Here is a 27,425-nt window from a genome sequence, read left to right as displayed (position 1 = left end):
GTCTATCTAGACGATATACTTGTTTTCTCCAACAACCTCTCTGAGCACAGAATGCATGTGAAATTTGTACTCAACAAATTAAGACAAAACTCACTCTACGCTAAGATTGAGAAGTGTATTTTTGAAGTCACATCTGTCGCCTTTCTGGGGTACATAATTTCCACCACGGGCCTGTCTATGGACCCCGCCAAAGTCTCCGCTGTTTTGGAATGGCCTCAGCCGGTTGGGTTGAAGTCTTTACAGCGTTTTTTAGGCTTTGCGAATTATTATAGAAGGTTCATAAAGGGGTATTCCACGGTTATCGCACCCCTCACCTGTCTTACGAAAAAAGGGGCAGATACCACCCACTGGTCTCCTGATGCATTAAGTGCTTTCTCCACTTTAAAAGATTTGTTTTGTTCCGCACCCATCCTGAGACATGTAGACACCTCTTATCCTTTTATTGTTGAGGTAGACGCCTCGGAGGTTGGGGTAGGGGCTGTGCTGTCTCAGCGGTCAGGCTTGCAGGGAAGGCTACACCCTTGTGCGTATTTCTCTCGTAGGTTCTCTCCGTCAGAGAGAAACTACGATATAGGCAACAGAGAGCTCTTAGCCATTAAACTTGCCTTTGAGGAGTGGCGTCACTGGCTGGAAGGAGCAGAACATACAATTACTGTATACACGGATCACAAGAATCTAGAATACATCGAGGGGGCTAAGAGATTAAGTCCCCGTCAGGCTCGATGGTCTTTGTTTTTTTCGAGGTTCAGGTTCATAATTACGTATACCCCGGGTAGCAAGAACATTAAGGCAGATGCCCTGTCCAGATGCTTTGAGTTGGAGACAGCGCAGCCTTCTGCCCCAGAGACCATTGTCCCACAAAATTTGGTGCTGGCCGTAACAGAGACTTGGGAAGACTGGACAGAGACCTTGAGTCCTTTTCAGCAGGATGTCCCTGAGGGGAAGCCGGAGGGGGTTTTATTTGTGCCTCTGCCATTCCGTCTCCGGGTGCTACAGATATTCCATTCACACAAGAATGCGGGACATCCTGGGGCATCTAGAACGCAGGATCTTGTGGCCAGGTGCGCTTGGTGGCCGTCTCTGGCAGCCGACTGCAGAGAATTTGTTAAGGATTGTGCGGTATGTGCTAAAAGCAAACCCTCCCGGCTGGCACCTGTAGGGAGGTTGCAGCCTTTACCCACCCCGAGTGAACCATGGACCCACTTGTCCATGGATTTTGTGGGTGAGCTTCCCAGATCAGAGGGCATGTCGGTCATTTGGGTGGTAGTCGACCGCTTCAGCAAGATGGCCCATTTTGTGCCCTTGAAAGGACTCCCCTCGGCCCAGGAATTGGCAGACTTGTTTATCAAACACGTGTTCCGGTTGCACGGCATTCCGGAAAACATAGTGTCCGATCGGGGAGTCCAATTCGTATCTAAATTCTGGAGGGCATTCTGTCATCAAATGGGCATGAAGCTGTCGTTTTCATCGGGCTACCACCCACAGACCAACGGTCAGACGGAGAGGGTCAACCAGTTGTTAGAGCAATTTTTGAGATGCTACGTTGCAGAGGCGCAGAATGACTGGGTCAAATTTCTGCCCTTTGCAGAATTTGCACAAAACAATTTGAAAAGTTCTTCCACTGGATTTTCTCCGTTCCAGGTTGTGTCTGGAAGATTGCCCAAATTTTCACCGTTACCAGTGGCCTCCACTCCGTTTCCAGCTCTGGAGGCTTGGCAAAGGTCTTTTAAAGACATTTGGCGGACGGTGAGAGACAGTTTGGAAAAGGCGTTTCTGAGTCAGAAGGGTCAAGCTGACAAGAAACGGTCTTTGGAGTGGAGATTCCAACCAGGAGACTTGGTTTGGGTATCCACACGTCACTTGGCCCTGAAACAGCCCTCAGACAAGTTGGGTCCCAGGTTTGTCGGGCCTTTCCCGATAGCCAGAAGGATCAACAACGTCACTTACGCTGTTGATCTTCCCGCCAGCATGCGTGGGGTAAGGTCCTTCCACGTATCCCTGCTTAAGCCAGCAGTCCATGTGGGTCCCACTCCTCCTCCTCCTGTGTTGGTGGATGACCAACCTGAGTACGAGGTAGAAAAGATTTTAGATTCACGCGTTGTACAAAACTCGGTACAATATCTCGTACATTGGAAAGAGTACGGCATTGAGGAGAGACAATGGGTACCGGGGAGTCGCATGCATGCGGACGAATTAAGGAGGGAATTTCACGCCTTACATCCCGAGAAACCTGGTAGGAGTTGTCCGGAGTCCACTCCTCGGGAGGGGGGTACTGTGAGGAAACGCGGAAAAGCCGCCGTCTCTCGAGGTGAGGCGGCTGTTTCCGCGTCCAGCATGGTGTCACAACGCAGAAAAAACGCTGCATGCCGCATGGGCAGTGCGGCGGAATCCGCATTGGTAACGGCGGAATCCGCATCAGAGGCGGCCCCCACATTAGATTCATTGCATGACAGTACTGGTGTGGCTGGGACTGATAGTCCACCAAGATTCAGACTTACACGTGCGCGAGCACAGAGGCAGAGTTTAAATAGCAGTTAGAAGGGTGTCGGCTGACCAGCTGGGTCAGCTGACAAATTCCACTGCTCCCATTGGACCAGCAATTAGGGAGGTCCTGGAAAGGTCCTAGAGTATATATACTGCTGGTTGTTCACTTGCTCTTTGTCTGGCGTGCGATCACACATGTGGGAGCACCCAGATCCGTAGTCAGATCCGTAAGTGTGCCGGGACCAGCTGGAGCTGTAATCCTACACTTAGCTAGATTCTGTTGATAGCTAAAGTACTAGTTTGATTGTGATTATCTGTTATGACTTTTGCCTGCCTTGACCACCCTTCTGAACTCTGATTTTGTACCTCGTTATTTCTGATACTCTGTTGCCGAACCCCGGCTTGTTCCTTGACTCTGCTTCTGCCTCCTGATTTTGTACCCCGATATATCTGATACCCCGTTGCTGAACCCTGCCTGTGCTTTGACTCCGCCTTTGCCTCCTGATCTTGTACTTTATCTGTCTGTGTGTGTACGACCTGGCTTGTCCGACCTCGAGAACCGACCTTACCGTTAGAGGCGGTTCCTCGCTCTGTTAGCGATCCTCCCTCCTTAGGGTCACTTTCAGATATACCGTCCTACTGTCAGTCTGACTCCTCCCGTCTTGGAGAGCTCAGGTCTGCGGAAGGAATCTGTGCAGTACTCCTTGCTGCATTGAGGCCTTGTCCTCTAAGTGTTACTGTTACACTAAACACTACACTCTACTCAGGTGAACAGAGGTTAGTTTGTATATCGGATTATCGGTGAGACTGCAGATCACTTATAATCTGGTACATATCTGTATTTCCGGTGATACTGCAGATCACCGGTAATCAGATACTCTCTGCACCCACCGATCGTTACAGTTACTTAATGTAAATACTAGCTGTGACATATTTGTGCTTTTAAACAGACCTAAAATCAGCAGTGGGACTATATTACACTTGTGACCTAAGCCCGTTTAAAAACGGGTTCAACGTCAGTCCTCGCCGCAGCATCACAACACACATGCGAGCGCCCACCCGTCGCATGGCCACTCATGCCTGCTCGCCGAACACGCCCGCCCGCCCAGCCGACCAGCCTACCACCAGGCCCTGTCCTGCATCCTGTCCCAACAGCTTTCAGTGCTTGACAAGCGCAGTAGCATAAAAGCACTGTCACATGGACACGGACGCAGGGGCACTTGCAAATTATTATATAGGATTATTAGTGGTTGGAAACTAAATTCAAGACACCTTGACCACGCAAAAGTATAAATACACTAACAATTTATATACTCACAAAATCTTCAGCTTTTTTATCCTCTGACTGCATCCTGCAGAAAAATGCATCTGACAAAATAAATGTAATGATGATACAGATTAGGCAAGAAAAAAATATTGGCAAGATCAAAGAAACAACAATAAAACAGAACAAACAATCATCGTATAGGCTGTACAAACAAACATCCAATTATTATTACGGTAGGTTTAGGGATGTGTGGAAATGCTGATTTTTGCTATGCCTGCATTTCTGCAGAAGCAATAGTTTACATAAAAATGAAGTGCTTTTTAGGGATGGACTTGAAATTGCTTAAGTTTTTTAGGAAATCGGCTTGCAATTACAATACTAATATTCTTGAGCAAAGAAGAGAACCAGTGCAAAGCAAGGGTGAAATGGGGAAGGTTATGAATGTTAACTACCTTAAGTCCGCTCCACGCCCGTGGGTGTGGCGGCAGCCCCAGGACCGCCTAACGCCGATTGGCATCAAGTCCTGGGGCTGCAGTTTGCAGGAGATCGCGCGCAGGATGTCTGCGCATTATCTGCTCGGGGGCGGAGCTCCGCCCCCTCTTCAGTCTCCGAGTATCGATCGCCGCTTGGAAGACTATTAGACGGCGTAATCGCCGTCTATTTACATGTACAGCGCTGCGATCGGCTGAAGCCTATGACAGCTGATCACCCTGATTGGCTGGCAGTGGGAGGGAGGGAGGGAGCAGGGGATTCAAAATAAAAAAAACAATTTTTATTCAAGAATAAATAACATAAATATTTATAAAAAAAATAAAAATAAACAACTGTTGAGTGATCAGACCCCCCCAACAGAGAGCTCTGTTGGTGGGGGGGTAAGGGAGGGGAGGAATCACTTGTGGGCTGTGTTGCATGGCCCTGCAGCTTGGCCTTAAAGCTGCAGTGGCCAATTAATAAAAAAAACAGCCTGGTCTTTAGGGGGGTTTAGCACTGTGGTCCTGAAGTGGTTAAGAATGTGATGGGGTGATGGGCTGATAAGATTGGGGCAAGAGTTGGGGCAACTGGAGAAAGACCTGCCAATACTGGGGCATACCTGGCAATTTAAACTGGGAACTACTGAGAAACTCATCGGCTACCTGAACTGGGGACCTTGGATTGAGGGGAAGGGGAGCAAGTTGGCCACCCACACTGTTCTGGCTCATCAGTCAAATTTAAGATAGCTATGTGGCATTAAAAAGTTTGCCCACCCCTGGTCTAGGATAAGCATCATATATAAAGTGTTTCTCTGATGCTGCAACCAGGATAATGAACGTAAAATTGGGTATCCTTAATAATGTATTATGGTACATTCTACTATATGTCATTACAGTGCCTCTTTAAGCTATTAGCATGGTTTCTTTGTGTTCCAGGATTTACTATTATAAGTGCTCGTTCACACTGTACTGTGTGCAGCATTCCATTTTAAAATTGAAAAATTGCTTATTTTTTTTTTTACACTTTTTATAAATGATTTAGTCAGTGTTTTCCCATTGTAAAATCTTTCCTCTCCCTGATTTACACTCTGCAATGTAACACAGATGACAACATCTTTGGTCCTGTCAGGTTGTCTCTGCGGAATGTTTGTTTACGGATCATTCTAAACCCAGTACACAATAAACCTGATCTCAGAGTGTGTGGGGGGGGGGGAGTAGATTCTGCATATCTTATCAGCCTAGGCTAACCATCACTGGGTGTGCAGGGCTACATACCAATGTACAGCAATATACAAATAAAAGAAGTGTTTATGATGCTGAAACCAGGATAATTAACATAAAAGTGGGCATTCTGAATAATTCATTGCATTCTACAGAATATACACAGAATCATGTACAGAACATGCGTTCATTGTATAACACTTATTATGCACATAGTGTAATGCACAGTTTACAAGCAGTGTGTCCATGTTGTACATGAGTTGCACTACTGCAATTCCTATGACATATTTGCATACAAATTCTCTTTGAGGTAAAAAAAAAACAAAAAAAAAACTTTACGTGGGCTGAGTATGCATGTGCATTTTAATTGTTTTCTGAATCTGCCTGATAGTGGGTACATACACTAACATTCTCACATTCCTGCATGGAAATTAGCTGCATAGACTCAGAAGACTTGTAACTTATACTTCAGGGACTGTGCAAGTCGCTGCAGCAGGTTGCCACTCCCATTTAGCATTTCATGTTAGTAATTATATGTAAGAACTCATGATTTTGTATACACATAAAAAGTATGGTAAAACGCTACAAACGTCTGCTAAAAACCCAGTAATGCTCAAAAGTGAACTAGAAAAGGACTGATGTTGTCATCTCTATTCTGACAGAAACCGATCTATTACATAGGCGTCAATTCACCAGAGGTTACCAACCTATTTATCTCTTGGGAGGTAATTTACCTCCTGTGATATCTCCAAATAGCAATTCTCCAGAAGTATAGGGGAAAATATCGACAGAGAGAAATGCAAGAGATAAATGTGAGATAAGTATGAGATAAATAAGTGATAGTTAGTAGTTAGTTTTTCTCCAAATCACAATTCACCAGGGAAGAAAGGGGGTGTGGCCATTCGTTATTTTTTCATCTCTTTATCCCCTGAATGAACCTGGAGATATCGTGGTTTTCACACAGCAGCTGCTGCTGTGGAAGATGGAGCCTTTTGAGCTTACTCTGTTAGGCCTGGTGCACACCAAAAACCGATAGCAGATCCGCACAATGCTAGCAGATTTTGAAACGCTTTTTCTTATTTTTCTGTAGCGTTTCAGCTAGCATTTTGCGGTTTTGTGAAGCGTTTTTGGTGTAGTAGATTTCATGTATTGTTACAGTAAAGCTGTTACTGAACAGCTACTGTAACAAAAACCGCCTGGCAAACCGCTCTGAAGTGCCGTTTTTCAGAGTGGTTTGCGTTTTACCTATACTTAACATTGAGGCAGAAACGCCTCCGCAATCCAAAATCTGCAGCAGCCCGGGAGTATGTGTTTCTGCAAAACGCCTCCCGCTCTGGTGTGCACCAGCCCATTGAAATACATTATCCAAGCGTATCCGCAGCCGCAAGCGGATCACAAAACGCAGCTGAACCGCTTTGGTGTGCACTAGGCCTTAGAGCTTGCTTCTATTATGAGGAGACGAAGGCGCAGGAGGAGGGTCTGTTTAATCGCCCCTCGTATTTTTCGTGAGAGAACAGTTCTTGATAATTTTACTGAGACAGAGGTGGTGAAGAAGTTCAGACTCACTCGTGATATGATTTATGATATGATCCGGCAGTAAAAGGCGGGAATACTCTGGTCAGGTAGTGGTAAAACTCCGCCTCCTACCCACAATGCTTCACTTTCGAGCTTACAGAGAGGAAAAGTATCCCATGTAAATCATTAATACCGATTACCTAACTCTCTGCTTTCTCACACTTTCCTCATGCATATCTCTCCATTATCCCCTGCTATCGAACACTTTTCTCTCTGTCCTCTCACACTGGTGAATTGACTTCAGAGTGTTAAAATACCTCATGAGATAAACTACCTACCTTTTTTCTCTTAGTAAATCCCCTCTGGTGAATTGACGCCAATGGCGTCAATTCACCAGAGAGGATTTACTAAGAGAAAAAAGTTAGGTAGTATCTCATGAGGTATTTTAACACTCTGGAGTCAATTCACCAGTGTGAGAGGACAGGAGGCTATATGCAATTCACTTTCTCTCCTGTGTTTTCTCCTAGGTGATATTTTCACAACTTGTCATAAGATGCTTTTTAAGCCTCCAGCAAGCAAGAAAATACTCAAAATAAATTTGGTAGTACTTATTGACCATCTTTTGTTTACATTTTCAATTGTAAAATGCTGAAAATGCACTTTACAGAGAAGATGAAAATTATCTCCTAGGAGATAACTTAGGTGAAAAATTGAATTGCATATGGGCCAGAGAGAAATGTGTTTGATAGCAGGGGATAATGGAGAGATATGCATGAGGAAAGTGTGAGAAAGCAGAGAGTTAGGTAATCGGTATTAATGATTTACATGGGATACTTTCCTCTCTGTAAGCTTGAAAGTGAAGCATTGTGGGTAGGAGGCGGAGTTTTACCACTACGTGACCAGAGTATTCCCGCCTTTTACTGCCGGATCATATCATAAATCATATCACAAATGAGTCTGAACTTCTTCACCACCTCTGTCTCAGTAAAATTATCAAGAACTGTTCTCTCACGAAAAATACGAGGGGCGATTAAACAGACCCTCCTCCTGCGCCTTCGTCTCCTCATAATAGAAGCAAGCTCTAAGGCCTAGTGCACACCAGAGCGGTTCGGCTGCGTTTTGTGATCCGCTTGGGGCTGCGGATACGCTTGGGTAATGTATTTCAATGGTCTGGTGCACACCAGAGCGGGAGGCGTTTTGCAGAAACGCATACTCCCGGGCTGCTGCAGATTTTGGATTGCGGAGGCGTTTCTGCCTCGATGTTAAGTATAGGTAAAACGCAAACCGCTCTGAAAAACGACACTTCAGAGTGGTTTGCCAGGCGGTTTTTGTTACAGTAGCTGTTCAGTAACAGCTTTACTGTAACAATACATTAAATCTACTACACCAAAAACGCCTCACAAAACCGCAAAATGCTAGCTGAAACGCTACAGAAAAATAAGAAAAAGCGTTTCAAAATCTGCTAGCATTTTGCGGATCTGCTAGCGGTTTTTGGTGTGCACCAGGCCTAAAAGAGTAAGCTCAAAAGGCTCCATCTTCCACAGCAGCAGCTGCTGTGTGAAAACCACGATATCTCCAGGTTCATTCAGGGGATAAAGAGATGAAAAAATAACGAATGGCCACACCCCCTTTCTTCCCTGGTGAATTGTGATTTGGAGAAAAACTAACTACTAACTATCACTTATTTATCTCATACTGATCTCTCATTTATCTCTTGCATTTCTCTCTGTCGATATTTTCCCCTATACTTCTGGAGAATTGCTATTTGGAGATATCACAGGAGGTAAATTTCCTCCCAAGAGATAAATAGGTTGGTAACCTCTGGTGAATTGACGCCAATGTCTATACTAATATGCCAACTTTGTTTGCCACAAATGTATTCAGGGATCCTGCGATATGTTTCTTAGTGCAGTTTTTCCCACATCCAATAAATAGATGTGTGAAAATCAATTGCAGGCCTACTTCTTTGTCAAGAACAGCCACTGAAAGAGACACAAACCCATCTGTAGGTACTAAAATTGCTTTGTTTTAAACCTCATCTACAACGTATTCATATCTATGGCTGCAATATCTCCATGGAAACCAGTTTCAGGAAGATATGTGTGAAAGCTTTATAGCTATAATAATGAATCATCAGAATTACATTTAAAAGAATTTATGGTTTATGGGAAAAAACATTTTTCCAATGCAGTTGTAAATGTACTATTTTCCTGGAAAGTAGCATTAACATCTTATATTGAATAGTCCTGTGCAGAAAACTGAATAACGAAACAATGACATATCAAAACATCACTCAATCATAGTATAGTACTACTTATTTGCATCATAAATGTCGACTTAAATATATGAAATCCCTACCAGACTGCAACCTGATCACTAATACAATCATAATATGTTGTTGATTTCCTTCCCTTTTGGAACTCATGATTAATTAGAGTTTACATGGTGCTTTCAACAGAAGCTTCGTACCAGGGTTTCTCAACTCAGTCCTCAAGTACTCCCAATAGTGCATGTTTTTGTGGAAATTCACAGAAGTAGTTAATAAGCTCTGCTAATTACCCCACCTGTGAATGTTTGAGGTTATCTGCAAAATATGCATTGTTGTCGGGACTTGAGGACTGACTTAGTCTAGAAACCCTGTTCCATACCACGCCTTCCATTTGTTTGCAATAGGAAAAAGAGTACTTCTTTACCCTGTGCCACCCCCCCCCCCCAACACACACACACACACACACACACACACTGGTTTGTACTGGTTGAACTCGATGGACGTTTGTCTTTTTTCAACCAAAATAACTATGTAACTATGTAACACACACACTTTTCCGGTATAGCCATCTAACAGAATATACAGTGTATTCCATGAGTACTACAGCATGTTCCATTCAATAGTGAGCAATATATAGTCAAAATGTAGGAGGTAGGGGTGATCTAAATAAGCAAAGGGGATGAAGAGAAAACTTTGTGGGTGGCCTACGAGCTCTGTCCAGCATGTTGGTATGTGCCAAGTTGGCTTCCACTTACACGTTTTAAATGGAATTGGGGTCATGTGATACATGTTTTAAGGTTAAAATTTGGTAAGAAAAGCACTTGCAATGCAATATCTGTTTTAAGTAAAAATTTATGACTAAGTAAAGTAAGTAAAATCAGTAACCAATCATTTGTATAAACATGTTTAATGCATGATAAATCGTATGCAAACCATTACATGTTGTGTTTCTGTCATTGCTGAACACATTCTGCAACTTTGACTGCGCTATCAATCATGTCAATTGTGTTACGCTTTATCACAAATGGAACATATTAAATACAAAATCCCAGAAATCAAAGATATCAACACCTTAGCTTCCTAATAGCTACTGAGGTGTTGCAATTACTGCTTTTTTACATGATACTTGAACATTTATCCCAACATAAAAACATAGAAAAGTAGGCAATATTGCCAGATTAGAATAGGACTCCCTGGATAGGGGCCATTGTTGCATTGTTGCAGTCAATAAACTTATAATGACTTACTGCAGCAAAGTATCACTGGTTTTAATTATAGTTGGGTGCTGTGGCCCATTTAATTTATATATAACCAGATCAATTCAAAACAATAGTTTTCAAAAACAAAACTAAAACAAACTCTGTATATTCTTTTTAAGTTTAATTTGGGGCATATTTTGCCTTTAAATTCCAGTGGGAAATACAGTGGGATGCCAAAGCTTGGGCAACCTTGTTAATCATCATGATTTTCCTGTATAAATCGTTGGTGGTTATGATAAAAAATGCCAGCATATAGGAGGTACACACAGTGATATTTGAGAAGTGAAATTAAGTTTATTGGGCTTACAGAAAGTTTGCAATAATTGTTTAAACAAAATTAGGCAGGTGCATACATTTGGGCACCACAAAAAAGAAATGAAATCAATATTTAGTAGATCCTCCTTTTGCAGAAATCCCAGTCTCTAAACGCTTCCTGTAGGTTCCAATGAGAGTCTGGATTCTGGTTGAAGGTATTTTGAACTATTCCTCTTTACAAAACATCTCTAGTTCATTCAGGTTTGATGGCTTCCGAGCATGGACAGCTCTCTTTAACTCACACTACAGATTTTCAATTATATTCAGGTATGGGGACTGAGATGGCCATTCCAGAATGTTGTACTTGTTCCTCTGCATGAATGCCTTAGTGGATTTTGAGCAGTGTTTAAGGTTGTTGTCTTGTTGAAAAATCCAAGCCCGGCACAGCTTCAGCTTTGTCACCGATTCTTGGACATTGGACTCCAGAATCTGCTGATACTGAGTGGAATTCATCAACTTTGACCAGATTCCCAGTCCCTGCACTGGCCACACAGCCCCACAGCATGATGGAACCACCACCTTTTACTGTAGGTAGCGGGTGTTTTTCTTGGAAAACTGTGTTATTTTTCCTCCATGCATAACGCCCAAATAACTCAATTTTAGTTTCATCAGTCCACAGAACCTTATTCCAAAATGAAGCTGGCTTGTCCAAATGTGCTTAAGCATACCTCAAGTGTCTCAGTTTGCACAGTGACTCCATCTGCAGCAAAATGATGTTGTAGGTCTTTGGTGCTAGTCTGTGGGTTGACTCTGACTGTTCTCACCATTCGTCACTTCTGTCTATCCAAGATTTTTCTTGGTCTGCCACTTCAAGCCTTAACTTGAACTGAGCCTGTGGTCTTCCATTTCCTCAATATGTTCCTAACTGTGGAAACAGACAGATGAAATCTCTGAGACAGCTTTCTGTATCCTTCCCCTAAACCATGATGGTGAACAATCTTTGTCTTCAGGTAATTTGAGAGTTGTTTTGAGACCTCCATCTTGCTACTCTTCAGAGAAAATTAAAAAAGGAGGGAAACTTACACATGACCACCTTAAATACTCTTTCTGATTATTGGATTCACCTGTGTATGTAGGTCAGGGGTCACTGAGCTTACCAAGCCAATTTGATTTCAAATAATTCGTTTTAAAGTTTTTGGAATCAATAAAATGACAACAGTTCCTAATGTATGCACCTGTCTAGTTTTGTTTAAACAATTATTACACAATTTCTATAAATCCAATAAACTTAATTTCACTTCTCAAATATCTGTGTGTGTCTCCTATACGATATATTTAACTGACATTTTTTATTGTAACAACCAATGATTTATACAGGAAAATCATGATGATTAACAAGGTTGCCCAAACGTTCGCATCCCACTGTAGTTTATATTTGAAAATTATTATTGTCTGTGAAAGCTAATTTTGACAATAAATACACTATTGCAAAGGCATATACTTTTTTTTAGGAGTTAAACGTGATATTGTTTTTTTTCAGGTACATATTTTAAAAATAAAAACTCTTTAGAAAAGCAATTATATTGTGATTAAAGCAAGCTTCAAATTAGTAGCAATTACTCTGGCTGCAATGCTGATGAAAATATGTGATGCAATTTCCCTAAAGCCTCCAAACAAAAACAAACAAAAACAGTGCAAGGTATTTATCTTGGAGAAAATTGTTCACAGTCCACTGATAAAGGGCACAAAGCTGCCCATATTTAATTCTGAAGTATGGCCATTTGGTTTTAGTAGGTAAGCTATTAAATGTGTCATTCATTTTGGAGATGGGATTATACATAAAAATATTTACTGTATGTACTGCCATTTTTTGAATATTCCAAGGAAGACATGTGGTTGCAGGTATAAGGTATGTGTATGTGCTATAAGGCATGTGTTTGCCGGTATAAGGTGGGTGGGTGTGTGTGTGTGTGTGTGTGTGTGTGTGTGTGTGTGTGTGCGTGCGTGCGTGCGTGCTTGCGTGCGTGCGTGCGCTATAAAGCATGTGTTTGCAAGTGTAAGTTTGAGTATATGTTTGTGGGATAAGGTAAGTGGTTGCAGGTATAAGGTATGTGTTAGGGGTATAAGGTATGTGTTAGGGGTATAAGGTATGTGTTTGTAGAGTAACCAAGCAGCTCAGGGTGACCCAAACTACTAAGAATGTATAGGGGGATAAAAGGAACCAAAAAGCCCTCCTACTAAAAAAGCAAAGCTTGGTGTAATTGCCTTCTTAAAACAGAAGGAAATTTGCAATAATTCAGTTATAAATGAACATTTGTGGTTACCCACAATGCACACCTACTAAATATGCAAATTATCCCTTTTTGCCCTTGTTAAGCCAAGCAAGCATCCAGATCCGCTGGTTTATAGCAAGCCTATAGCTTTAAGTTTTACACAGCCATATCAAACCCACATGTAGACAGCCTGTTTCGGACTTTTGGTCCTCATCAGTACATGGCAGGGATTGATAAGGCTGTATGAGATAGGGCTTGGACGAGTTCAACAGAGTAACCAAGCAGCTCAGGGTGACCCAAACTACTAAGAATGTATAGGAGGATAAAAGGTGGGTTTACAGCTATACCTGTCCTTCAAACCTGGTGGAACAGACCCTACCCCAAAAATAAACTCTTGCTTAGCTGAGCTACAGGCATGGATGAATGATAACTGGTTGAAACTGAATGCTGACAAAACTGAGGTCCTGTTTGTCCAAGGCCAGTGCCCGCCATCAAAACAGCTCTATCCTAAAGCAACACCAATCAGGATTGGGAATTCAGACATAAACAGCTCCAACCTTGTGCGCAGCCTTGGCGTACTAATCGATGGGGAATTGAGTTTCAGAAACCAAATTTAATCTATAGTTAAATCCTCCTTCTTTCATCTGAAGAACATTGCAAAGATTAAACATCTGATTCCCCCAGAGGATCTTCCAACCCTAGTCCACGCCTTCATCACATCACGACTGGACTACTGCAATGCCCTTTATGTTGGCCTCCCCAAAAAGGACCTGCGTCGCCTGCAATTAGTGCAGAATTCTGCTGCCAGATTGCTAACAAACCAGCCTCGCCACTGTCACATTACACCGATCCTTCGCTCACTGCACTGGCTACCAGTGGAATGGAGAATACTCTTCAAGATTGGACTGCTGACATTCAAATCCCTGCACAGTCTGGGCCCTGGATACATGAAGGATTTGCTAAAGCTGCACCACACCTCTCACAACCTCAGATCAGCAAGTTCTGTAAACTTGGTCACTCCCAGAGTGCACCTCAAAAAATCTGGAGATAGAGCCTTCTGCCATGCTGCCCCTACTCTCTGGAACTCCCTACCACACCCAGTAAAGACAGCACCATCCCTGGAGCTATTCAAATCCAGACTGAAAAGCTACCTGTTTAGCCTAGCATTTCCAGACTTATAAAATTTCTTCCTCTGTACCACGATGGTCTGAGCCATGCTTATGCGCTTTGAGTCCCACGGGAGAAAAGCGCTTTACAAATGTAATTTGTTGTTGTTGTTGTTGTTACATGTGGGTTTGATATGGCTGTGTAAAACTTAAAGCTATAGGCTTGCTATAAACCAGCGGATCTGGATGCTTGCTTGGCTTAACAAGGGCAAAAAGGGATAATTTGCATATTTAGTAGGTGTGCATTGTGGGTAACCACAAATGTTCATTTATAACTGAATTATTGCAAATTTCCTTCTGTTTTAAGAAGGCAATTACACCAAGCTTTGCTTTTTTAGTAGGAGGGCTTTTTGGTTCCTTTTATCCCCCTATACATTCTTAGTAGTTTGGGTCACCCTGAGCTGCTTGGTTACTCTGTTGTACTCGTCCAAGCCCTATCTCATACAGCCTTATCAATCCCTGCCATGTACTGATGAGGACCAAAAGTCCGAAACAGGCTGTCTACATGTGGGTTTGATATGGCTGTGTAAAACTTAAAGCTATAGGCTTGCTATAAACCAGCGGATCTGGATGCTTGCTTGGCTTAACAAGGGCAAAAAGGGATAATTTGCATATTTAGTAGGTGTGCATTGTGGGTAACCACAAATGTTCATTTATAACTGAATTATTGCAAATTTCCTTCTGTTTTAAGAAGGCAATTACACCAAGGTATGTGTTTGTAGGAACTTGACCAGGATATTGAATGTGGTTGTGTTTATCACAGCTTGACTGGCAACAGCTTATTAGAGTTCATTAAAGTAAGCCTATTGTTTACATCTGAATAAAGGGTTCCGCTGCATTAATTACAGCCTTACTTATGGTGTTGCACTGTTGCTTAAACCATATGTCCACCTTCTGTAAAACAAAAAAAAACATTATTAAATGATCATTTGAATGTTTATTCTATGAAAGATGCCTTGCATTGTTGTCAGCTGTAACTGAGATGGGTGTGATTATCCATATTGCAGTGTACAGATACCTCCATCCCTTCTCACAGAAAAAGGTTTCTTCATAGCAGTAAATTCATGAAGCTGCAAAGATCAATACGTTGTACTGCCAGCATTGTAAAGACTAAATATCGCTTGACCCCAATCCATATGCGGTTACCGTGGTTTGTAGCAAGTTGTAAAAAATGTAAATAAATATATTATTACCACCAGGATGCCCAGAAGAATTGGGGTGGGGGGGTGAACACTCCCAAGTCTGTGACAGTAGATTCTGGGGGATGACCCACGGTGGCATTTTTATGATTTAAAAGGAGAACAGGGGTATATTAGTACCCTTATACTCTTAACTAAATGTCCCAAACATTGCAATCCTTTGGGATCTTGATTGAAGATTCCAAATGACTACCTCCTTGGTCCCTGCACTGAAATCTCCAACTGACTAGAGTGTCGAATATTGGCAGGGAGGAAGTGGCAGTTATCTTCCTCTGTCCTCCCTAGGTACGCCCCTTTATCCCCCACCTAGGCTGGTAAAAAGGGAGAAAAGAGTATTTGGGACTTGGGGGCACACTGTTTTTTTTTTTACAATAGAAATGTAAATAAATAAATAAATAAAAGCATTAAAAAGAAACTGATACAGATATGATAAAGTATCAAATGTTAAGTCATGAGTGGTGCTGAAGAAAGCTCAGCAAAATCAATTAGGCTAAGGCAAGCAGGAAATTGCTATCTAAAACATTAGTATGAGTCACCTAGTATGAATCACATGTCACCTTGATTGTCCTTTAACCACTTGCCGACCAGGGGATATTACAGTGATCGGTGCTGCGTGGGCTCTACAGCCCGCAGCACCGATCAGGAGTGCAGCAGGGAGATCATACTACCCCCTTTTTTCCACACTAGGGGATGTCCTGCTGGGGGGGTCTGATCGCCGCCGGCTGCATTTGCTTAGCGGGGGGGGGGGGCTCTTCAAAGCCCCCCTCCGCAGCGTTCTCCGCCGTCTCGCCGCTCCCTCCCTCTCCCTTTCCCTGTGAGCTGCGCAGGACGGATTTCCGTCCTGCGCATTGAAGGATAGGCTTCAGCCTATCATATGCCGGCGATCCCCGGCCAATCAGAGGCCGGGGATCGCCGATCTGCCTTACGGCGCTGCTGCGCAGCAGCGGCGTATGATGTAAACAGCGGGGATTTCTCCCCGCCTGTTAACATTTTGCCGGCGAGCCGCGATCAGCGGCTCTCCGGCTGTTCACGGAGACACCCTCCGTGAACTGACATGGAAAGGCCGCTCATGGTAACCCGCAGACGACCAGTTTACGCCAATCGGCGTTAGCTGGTCGTCAAGAGGTTAATGAGCTAGTGGATTGAACAGAAAGTGATATTACCATATATCCAGATGATACAAAATTATGTAGAATTATAAACAGTAAGCAGGATAGTGACATTCTGTAGAAGCTTGATAACATGGCTAAATGGGCAGACATATGGCAGATGAAATTTAAGGTCGATAGCTAATAAGGTCACATATCTTGAATATGCCTGGGTCAGAGCTTTGTATAAAATAAATAGGATATTCCTGAAAACCACAAACTTGGAGATTGATAGTAAGGTAAGCAAATGTATTCAATGCCAAGCAGTAGCAACTAAGGCACATAAACTCTATTTTTTCACTCTCTCTGTTGTTTGGTATACATTGACAAAAAATCGAATGGAAGGGAGCACCGACAGGCAAAAAGGACAAAAGCGTGCCAAGACCCAAACCCCAGTGCATCCTCCTGGGGAGCACCAGTCAAAAACAACAAAGGGGTTGGCACTGCAATAAGTAATGTATTTAAAAAGTATTTTGGGATAAGTCTCCCTTTATCAAGCCACCACTTTGCAGTTTGATAAAGGGAGACTTATCCCAAAACAGCAGTCACTGTTGCCACGCAACACACAGAATAAAGAGCTTTAAATGCTTATTGTGCTGCTGACCCGTTTGTTGGTTTGGTATACATTGGACAATTCTGCTTATCTTTACAACTTACAGAATACAGTTTTGCTCCATTTTTTTGATTGTTACATTTCCAGAATTAACATAAAAAAATCTTGAGTACAAACAAATAAATGCACTGCCAATGTCATTCAACACCAGCGACTACTAGATATTACATCTAGCAGCTTTGGATCCTCCAGTGTTGAAGTTTGGGCAGTTTATAAATAGTACTAAACATTATAAATAGTACTAAACATTATAAATAGTACAAAATGAGTTGCAAGTGTAGCACAATCCCAATTCTTGGCAACAAGTAGGAGGCGCCCGGGGTGAGGAGTATGTGATACACAATGTAATTAGGCTACTATAGGTACTCCACAGGGTAGGTCCAACGATAAAAGTAATATAAAGTAGTCCTACCTTATGGATAAGAAATTTAGTCGAGATTCAATTTAGGCAGATCAATTTAATAAGAGCACTTTAGACAACGCGTTTCACGGCCTCAGCCGCTTCCTCAGGTCAATACAGTGCCTGAAGTGAGTAGTGTCCGAGTATCCGGGCGCCTTTAGCTCGCGCCGTTCTCCGGAATGTAAACCCAATTTCTTCCAGCCGTGTGCTCCCTCCACCTCCTGCAACTTCTGTAACGACGTTACAGAAGTTGCAGGAGGTGGAGGGAGCACACGGCTGGAAGAAATTGTGTTTACTTTCCGGAGAACGGCGCGAGCTAAAGGCGCCCGGATACTCGGACACTACTCACTTCAGGCACTGTATTGACCTGAGGAAGCGGCTGAGGCCGTGAAACGCGTTGTCTAAAGTGCTCTTATTAAATTGATCTGCCTAAATTGAATCTCGACTAAATTTCTTATCCATAAGGTAGGACTACTTTATATTACTTTTATCGTTGGACCTACCCTGTGGAGTACCTATAGTAGCCTAATTACATTGTGTATCACATACTCCTCACCCCGGGCGCCTCCTACTTGTTGCCAAGATTTTAGATACCCTTTTTTGTAGAGGGGAGATTGAAATCGAGTCTCTCGATTTTGCAATCACTTTTTGGAGCAGCGACCATCCAGAAACTAAAGGCCGAGTGGGGACGGTACTTCCCCACTTGCGAATACGAGTGGTTGCCTCTGCTGCAACCCATTTTTGTGAGTATAATATCTTAAAGAGGAACTCCACTGAAAATAATGTAATAAAAAAAAGTGCTTCATTTTTACCATAATTATGTATAAATGATTTAGTCAGTGATTGCTCATTGTAAAATCTTTCCTCTCCCAGATTCACATTCTGACATGTATTACATGGTGACATTGTTACTGTGGGCATTTTATGTAGCTGTTTCTAGCTGCTCTGGCTGTTAGACAGCTCTAAACAGCCATTTCCTGTCTGTAATCATTGTTACATTGTGGCAGTTTGCCAGGAGTACCGCGGTATTCAGAGCCTCTTGTGGGAGTGGTTTTAGCACAAAATCAGTCACACAGCGCCCCCTGATGGTCTGTTTGTGAAAATCATTCTATTTCTCATGTAAAAGGGGGTATCAGCTACTGATTGGGATAAAGTTCAATTCTTGGTTGGAGTTTCTCTTTAAGATCTAATACCATACACTGATATACTAACGTTATTGCACCAGATTGGGCTTCCGGATCTCTCTGTGTTTTTTCCCTCTACTACTCTACACAATCCCAATTCATCCTGTGCCCTGAATGGAAAAAATACAACTAAAAAGTAGCTACTTTCACAACATTTCAATAAATAAAATAATCCCATTTATGCTTGTTACTTATTTAGGTAGTGAAAGACTACAGCAGGGTTTGATTTTTCTATATGCCATTATTGTTTAGAAATTCACAACAAGATATATTTATGCTTTTTAATGATTTCCCATAAACAAGATTTTATCATGGGAGCCATTTAAACGTGCAGATCTGATGACTTGCGACTCAGTAAATATTATTTTAAGATGCTTTCATGGATCATCCAATCCTTGGTGTCCTGCCAAATACCAGTGTAATAATTTGTAATTTACACAGTTAATTATAAATCAGAAAGAACTGTATCTTACATCTTAATTAGCAAAAAACTTCATAATTAAGTCAGCAGACGTCTTTTAAAATGAAAGGTAGAACTTGATTGGAAATGAGTGGGTTTAGACAAATTAACCTTGGGCACAATTTCATTACTCAGTGTCTTTGAAAATGATAGGAAGCAATGTCAAATCAAAAGAGATGTTATGCTCTTTAAATATTTGTGACGCTATATAAATGAATTACACTGGAAAATAATGCCTTATTCCAGCCTTGGAGTAGTGGGAAAGCCTATTCTATGCATCACAAGCATCTGATCTTTACCTTTAGGAACTTTAAATCTAATTTCCAATAGATTCTGCTGTAATTAGCTATAAATTCCGCTTACAGTGTCATCAGCTAGTGCTGCACTTGCTCTTTAATAAATAACACAATACTGAGAAGTACAAAGTTGTAATAATTAAAGTGAAGCTAAAGATAATTGTACTTTAAACTGCAAACTGCTTGTCTTTTACTTTCTACAAAATATACAAAGTACCGTACAAGTATTTCTTTACATCGGTATGTTAAATTCCAGTGAAACTATATTGGGTGTGGATGCATAAGGGCTGTGAGCAGACATTTAACATAATGAATTCCCAGCAGGTATCAACATAGAGATCTTCCTTAATTAACTGTGGGGGAAATCTGGACTAATGTAAAGTAGAGATGAGTTTAAAGAGAATTTGTAATCTAAAAAAAAAACCTCTGGAAGATACTTACCTTGGGAGGGGGAAGTCTCTAAATCCTAATGAGGATTGGATTCCTCCAAGCTTCAGAGGTGGGGGAAGCCTCATTGGGATCCTGAGGCTATCCTCCCCCCCCCCCCCCCGCCACCGAGTTAAGTATCCCCCCAGAGAGGGGGGGGGGATTACCTGGGGGGGGCGTTGTTACAGGTTCTCTTTAAGGAGAAAGTGAATCATTGGATGTTCCATCAGATAGATAAATCAAAAGCTAAGTACCAAAGAGAAAAAGATAAAAAAAAGTGAAATGTCCCCAGATAAGAAAATTAAGTAGTCACATTATCACATACAAACCTCCAGATAAAAATATAAAGTAGTCACAAGTATCCACATAAAAAAAATTAAACAGTCACATGAAACAGCTTCCAGACAAAAGAATCAAGTAGTCAGAAGCCTCACGATAAATTAATGAAACAGCAAGTTGCCTTGAGATAGAATAATTAAGTAGCCATGTACCTTTAGATATCAGTATTTATTTAATTATTTAAATATTTATATAGCACCAACATATTACGCAGCCCTGTGCAGAGTGTATTGTCTTGTTACTAACTGTCCCTCAGAGGGGATTACAATCTAGTCCCTACCATAGTCACATGTCTATGTATGTATCATGTAGTGCATGTATCATAGTCTAGGGCCAATTCAGGGGGAAGCCACTTAACTTATATGTATGTTTTTGGGATGTGGGAGGAAACCAAAGTGCCCAGAGGAAACCCACGCAGACATGGGGAGAACATACAAACTCAGTGTAGATGTTGACCTGGCTGGGACTCGAACCGCGGACCCAGCACTGCAAGGTGAGAGTGCTAACCACTACAACACTATCATGTCCAGTATTATGTAGCCAGATGTGCCCTCCTTCTGTATAAGTTGCTAGATGCCCTCCCATTCCATATACATACCTTGATGCCCCCCTCAATACAGTATAGGTAACCAAATGACCCCCTGTTTACTTAATAACGTATACAGTAGGTAGCCAGAGTCTCAAATAACACCCCCCCCCCCCCACACACACACACACACACAAACACACACCATTCCCCCAGGGCCAAACGCTGGAAGCTGATGGGGTGGGTTGGTGGGAGGCAGAGAGGGAGGGACAAACACTGGGCACTGATGGAATGGGAGGGTCAAAAACTGGGATTAGATGGGAGGGACAAACTCTGAGTGCTGATTTGGTGGATGGGAGAGACAAATACTGGGTGCTGATTTGGTGGGAGGGACAAACACTGGGTGCTGATGGGGTGAGGGACAAACACTGGGTGCTGATGGGTTGGGTGGGAGGGAAAAACACTGGGTGCTGATGGGGTGAGGGACAAACACTGGGTGCTGATGGGTTGGGTGGGAGGGAAAAACACTGGGTGCTGATGGGTTTGGTGGGAGGGAAAAACACTGGGTGCTGATAAGGTGGATGGGAGGGACAATTACTGGGTGCTGATTAGGTGGGTGGGAGCGACACTGGAAGCTGATGGGGTGGATGGGTAGTAGGGAAAAATAGCCCAGCAAAACTTTGCATAGAGTCCCTTCCTTCAATATAAAGTAATGTCCTAGCTACCATTAGTGTTGGGCGAACACCTGGATGTTCGGGTTCGGGTCCGTTCGCCGAACATGGGCCAGATGTTCGGCATGTTCGGCCCGAACCCCGAACTCCCCCGAACAGCCCGCTTTTGGGGGCCCTATGGGGTCGCAGGCATAAGGGGGGAGCATGCCCCGGTCGCGGGGGGGGGGGTCGGAAATTCCCCCCACCCCCTCCGCTAGCGCCCCCCCTCTGCTTGCTTCCCCATACAAAAATTTTGCGTAAAGTTCAATAGTACCTTCAGTGGCTGGCTGGCACTGTGGTGTGAGTGAGTAGGAGGAGTCCGAGTAGGACGCGTTGAGGCCGGGCAGCGGGCGGTTCAGCTGTAGTACCCTTGTGGTACTTCCGCCCTTTCTCTGACCTCACGTCCTCTGCATACGAGGGTATGCGTCATCACGTAGAGGTCAGAGAAAGGGCGGAAGTACCACAAGGGTACTACCGCTGAACCGCCCGCTGCCCGGCCTCAACGCGTCCTACTCGGACTCCTCCTACTCACTCACACCATAGTGCCAGCCAGCCACTGAAGGTACTATTGAACTTTACGGAAAATTTTTGTATGGGGAAGCGGGCAGAGGGGGGGAGCGCTAGCGGAGGGGGTGGGGGGAATTTCCGCCCTCCCCGCGACCGGGGCATGCTCCCCCCTTATGCCTGTGACCCCATAGGGGGGCAGTATTCGGCTGAACAGAGCCCTGTTCGGCCGAACAGGGGCCCTGTTCGGCCTGTTCGGCTGGGCATTGAGCTGTTCGGGCGAACTCGAACTAAAAAGGCCGAACACCATGAGGTGTTCGGCCGAACTCGAACATCACCCGAACAGGGTGATGTTCTGCAGAACCCGAACAGTGGCGAACACTGTTCGCCCAACACTAGCTACCATACATATGACATTGATTAGACTGTGAGCTCCTCTGGGGACAGTCAGTGACATGACTATGTACTCTGAACAGTGCTGCGGAAGATGTCAGTGCTATATAAATACATAATAATAATAATATGGTAGGACATTAGACTATGAGTATGGTAGTATCAGAGTGTGAGCTCCTCTAAGGGCAGTCAGTGACATGACTATGTACTCTGTAAAGTGCTGCAGAAGATGTCAGTGCTATATAAATACATAATACAAATATAGCACACTAGGCTAGATATGGTGGGAATCATTTGATTGTGAGCAATGACAAGTAATGTCAAGTGCCAGCAATTGTGAGGCCTCCAAGTAATAATAAATGCAGCAATCCTGAGAAGTTTAGTGGACCTCCTCCCTCAAATATACATTTCCCTGGCATCAAGTGGACCCCTCCCTCCCTTATACAATTCTCTGAGTCTAGTGGATCACCCTCCCCTATACAGTTCCCTGGAGTTTAGTGGTCTTTCCTTCCCTGTACAGTTCCCTGGTGTCTAGTGGACCTCCTCCCTGCCCTATGCAGTTCCCTGGAGTCTAGTGGTACTTTCTCCCTTATACAGTTTCCTAGTGCCTAGTGGACCTCCTTCCTGCCCTATACAGTTCCCTGGTATGCTGTTGTTCCCCCCTCCCCTATACAGTTCCCTGGTGTCTAGGGGTCCTTCCTCCCTACAGCACCTCTCTGTTCTCTATCGTAGTCTAAAGCCAATTAAAAATACCAGAGATGGATGTTGCGCCCATTAGCAAATAATTAAGCGAATATTTAATATCACTTCATTTGACTATTGCACATACAGTAAAATTAATAAAAGGTATTCTGTATGATATGCAATTGATCTGCCTTAGAAGGTATATACTGTAGTACAATGGGGGACCAAGTCTAAGTAAACCTGAGAGAGGGGAAATAAGTTGAGCTGGGCTTCTTCCAGCCCTGTGTAGTCATTGAGGTCACTCTGCGTTCTCCAGGTCCCTCCTTTCATACCAATTAGAGTCCGCAATGCGATTGGGTCACACACTATGGCGCAAGCGCTGTCCCGACTGTGCACCTCCTTAAATGCACTCCCATAGCCAGGAGCATTTTGCTCATGTGCATTTCCAAGTCTGTACTAACTGTGCATGTGCAGAACACTCCCAGCTGTGGGAGTGCGACTGAGGAGACGCAAGGACAGGACAGTGCATTGGCTGTAAGCCGTGACTCTGGCAGTTGTGGACTTGGGGAGACAGTGACACAACAGAGGGTACCTGCAAGACACTGAGGGACCTGACAGACTATGGGGGCTGGAAGAAGCTCCAGATAAAGGAAAAATCACTTTTCCGTCTCAGGTACACTTTGACACTTGCAACACCATCTGCCCCTTTTCAGCATAAAACTAAAGCCTGGTACACACCATGCAATTTCTTGCCAGATTGAATGAAACATTTCCAACAGGTCCAATCAGCTCCTCCCTCCTGATTGATAACTGCAAAAAAACAATTGAGTTATCCATCGGTAGCTGATCGGACCTGTCAGAAATTATTAATTCAACCCATCAATCTGACTGGAAATGTCATGGTGTGTACCAGGCTTAAAGGAATCATCAAGCTGTAAGGCCCCCTCCCTGATCTACTTACCAACAGGGCCGGATTTCTGGAAATGCCACAAAGGACATGGACTAGGGCGATGAAAAATCATAAGGATAAAAGGGCGGCAGGACCTGAGAGAGATAAGAGGCTGCATGTCAAAATAAATAATTTCTCCTGCTCCGAAGCCGCCCTGCTTTGCTGCACACACAGTCAGAATTCCAGAGCTCCGTGTATTTTCCTTACTGCTTGGTGTGCAATGAGACAGTGCTATCTCCTGAACATACAAGCTTCAGTTTAGTCCCAGGGGTGTAGAGAAACCTAGATCACCATGTGCTTGCTGTGCAGTCTGTGACTCTGGTTGTAGACACAATTTCTGATCCAGTAAGGTAAAAAAAATTATTTCCACTTTACAACTCAAGCTGGGCTAAACAGTGTATTGCTGGTCAGACTCTGTTAAAGACTTGAGCCATTCCTTCTCCTCTCCCCCCCTGGATTTTAAATCTTAAACAGAAAGATAAGGTTTTTTTTTTCTCAGCTAAATCTGAACCCCTTACTGGCTCATTTTAATGGCAACAGTACTGCAGTAGTATGAGATATATAATTATAATTGCAAATGTACTGTTCTATACTTTTGTATTGTTACTTTCTGTTTTGTATACCAAAAGTAATAACATATACTAAAAGTTAAAAAAATATATATTTGTACCTTGTTGGCAAACAGTAAAAAAAAAAATCTGTGAAAGAATCAGTACAATAAATAATCTAAAATAAATTCAACAGATCTGTAATTACAGAAGAGCAGAGAGGGAGATGAACTGCTCTGCTACTTCATGCCTGGTACACACCATACAATTTCCCATGAGATAGACCGGTCAAATCGATTATTTCTGACAGGTCCAATCTGATTTCTGATCATTTTTCTGATCGACTTTGTTTAAGTGATCGGAAAATCAATTCAACCCATCTATCTGGTGCATACCAGGCATTAAGGACTCACTGCTCTGACAGGAAGAACAATAATTCATCATTTTTCACAGAGAAAACATTCATACGTATACACGCGTCACTACAACAGGCATTTCCTCCTGCAAACAAGTGATTGCTAGTCAGGGTGTTGGACAGAATGATATTGAGTGTGTGTGTCTGTGGAGTGGGGGGCGGTTGGTGGTACTGGGCCTAGGGCACTGGAAAGTCTAAATTCGGCCCTGCTTACCAGTGGCTTCCTCCAGCTCATTCCCGGCAATATATCCCACGAAGCAGCTCCGCTCGCAGCTCGGGAACAAGCTGGAGGAAGCCACTGGTAAATAGATCGGGTAGGGGGTCTTACAGCCTGATGATTCCTTTATGAGGCAGACTGGGGGGGGGGGGGCGTAGGGGGCGTTGGAGAGAGACAGATATGGCCAGGAAGGAGGAAAAGACATAGAAACAAGCAGCAGAGGGCCAGATACACTGGCTGCAGCTTCAACTTCAGAAAATCCCTCCATGCCCAACAAGTATCATTCTAAAATACATCATTACGATCGCTGAGATGCATACCTCACCCTCATGAGCTCTCCTGTCAAGCAACACGTGCTCCAGCCCCTGCACAGTCACAGCTAACAGCCAGCTTCTGTTACTCACAGTGGGGAACAGTGACTGGCTGTAGCTTCAGATAATCCTTCCATGCCTGACAATATCATTCTACAATACATCACCATGATCTCTGAGATGCATCCCCCACCCTCATGTGCTCTCCTGTCCAGCACCAAATGCTTCAGCGCCCTGCACAGTCACAGCTAACAGCCAGCTTCTGTTACTCACAGTGGGGGCCTGGGGGACAGTGACTGGCTGCAGCCTGAAAGCACAAAGAACACCCGAGGCTGACAGTCTCTGCATTAGGATGGCTTTCTTGCATCTGCTTCAAGCTTGTCTCCTAGTGGCTGCTCTCAATGCAGGGCCAATCCAGTGTGAGCTGCCAGGCTTTAGCACCACATTACAACACAATTCTCACTTTACTCCCCTGGCCTTGGCTGACTTCTTCTACTACTGATGCACATCACGCTGGAGCCTTTGAACTTTGCCACCTCAGCCCAGCATCACATGGGGTGGAGCTACCAAAGCACAGCCAGCCTGCAGCAGCCTCTCAGCGCAAGTGATTACAGCATTGAGAGGAGAATTTTTGTGCTGCAGGTGGCTGTTGGAGCTCTGTCAGACGAGGAGGCGAGGCCAACTGAGGTAAAAACTGTACTACAGTGGCCCAGTCCGACCCTGTTGAGTGCTGAAGGGGTGGGTCGGTAGGACAAACACTGGTGGTGATGGGGTGGGTAGGACAAATGCTAGGTGCTGATAGGCTATGATCGACTATGATGCTTCAATAAAAATATTATTGTATTTGCAGTTTACAAGGTTGACTCCTAGATAATATATTCACTGGATGGTAATGCATCTGTTGTAGATCCTGGTAAACCTGATTAGAATATTAACTTGGAGCTGATAGTTTCTTGTGGCATCTAAACTAAGCAACTCATAATGCTTCAAACAATGGAAATAAAAAAAAGTATTGCTATGTCTTTCTAATAACTTTTAAAGACTGTGTATAATATTAAATGGGTCAATTCACTGTGAAATAAAGTTCAGAAAACTTGCCTGCCCATCCCTAGATACCATGCCATTTCTTCGGAATAATGGTCTCATGGTAGAAAAATAGTCCCATGCCATTATCGCATGCCTTATCCTCAGGAAAAATATCCCATGGTGGAAAAATGCTCCCATACCATAACATCAGAATAAATGTCCAGTGGCAGAAGAAATTGTCCTACTCCATTTCCAAGGAGGTCCTACCCAACAAACTAAAAAGAAAACAAGACAGAATTAGAGAAAATAGGGAACATACTTTAATCAACTGTAGCTGAAAGAAATGTTCTTGCTATCAAATGAATGTGACAGTTACAGTCTATTGATAAGCAGATTGATTATGCATGTAATAAAAACCCTTCTAATAGCAATGCCAAAACTGGTCCCATTGCCAAATGTTAGTTATGTTTAGAGATGCTAATATTTATAGCGTGCATGTAAATTTAATGCAAATTGTATGCAGCTTTGGTCAATCAAAATCATAAGGAAGAAGATTTGATTAACTCCATTTCAAGCTGCCAATAGCTTACATAAAATGTGCATGCAAGGCAGAATTATTAGCAATTCACTGACCATTTCTACTAACTAAGTATGTCTGACTGACACAAGATCAGCCAAATCTCTCTCTATAGGTGAGTTAATGGGAAGGCAGGGGAAGGTTAGAATTTATGGTTAGGGCTAGACATAGGTGTAGAAGGGTTAGAGTGGGATACTTACAAGTGCCTGATAGTACAATATTGGTAGCTACTAACCAATTTTGCCACTATCAACATTACCCAGCACCGAGAATAAGCAATGACCACTTAAATGACCACTATCACAAAACATTGAAAAAATT

At 43.3% G+C, this 27,425-nt stretch overlaps 1 long non-coding RNA gene across 1 annotated transcript in view; it reads right to left on the bottom strand.

The window, feature by feature from the left end:
- Positions 1-27,425, bottom strand: part of LOC137561354 (uncharacterized) — a 57,324-nt gene that overhangs the window by 3,654 nt on the left and 26,245 nt on the right. Inside the window, exons 2-4 of the long non-coding RNA XR_011029979.1 lie at positions 26,600-26,802; positions 24,023-24,105; positions 3,803-3,852 (exon numbers count right to left, since the gene is read on the bottom strand). This is a non-coding gene — a long non-coding RNA (uncharacterized lncRNA). The remainder of the gene's footprint in view (positions 1-3,802; positions 3,853-24,022; positions 24,106-26,599; positions 26,803-27,425) is intronic.

The sequence above is a fragment of the Hyperolius riggenbachi genome, chromosome 3 (genome assembly GCF_040937935.1).
Source record: "Hyperolius riggenbachi isolate aHypRig1 chromosome 3, aHypRig1.pri, whole genome shotgun sequence".
Taxonomy (NCBI): Eukaryota; Metazoa; Chordata; class Amphibia; order Anura; family Hyperoliidae; genus Hyperolius; species Hyperolius riggenbachi.
The sequence above is the reverse complement of the archived record's forward strand: the minus strand, read 5'-3'. Positions and strand labels throughout refer to the sequence as shown.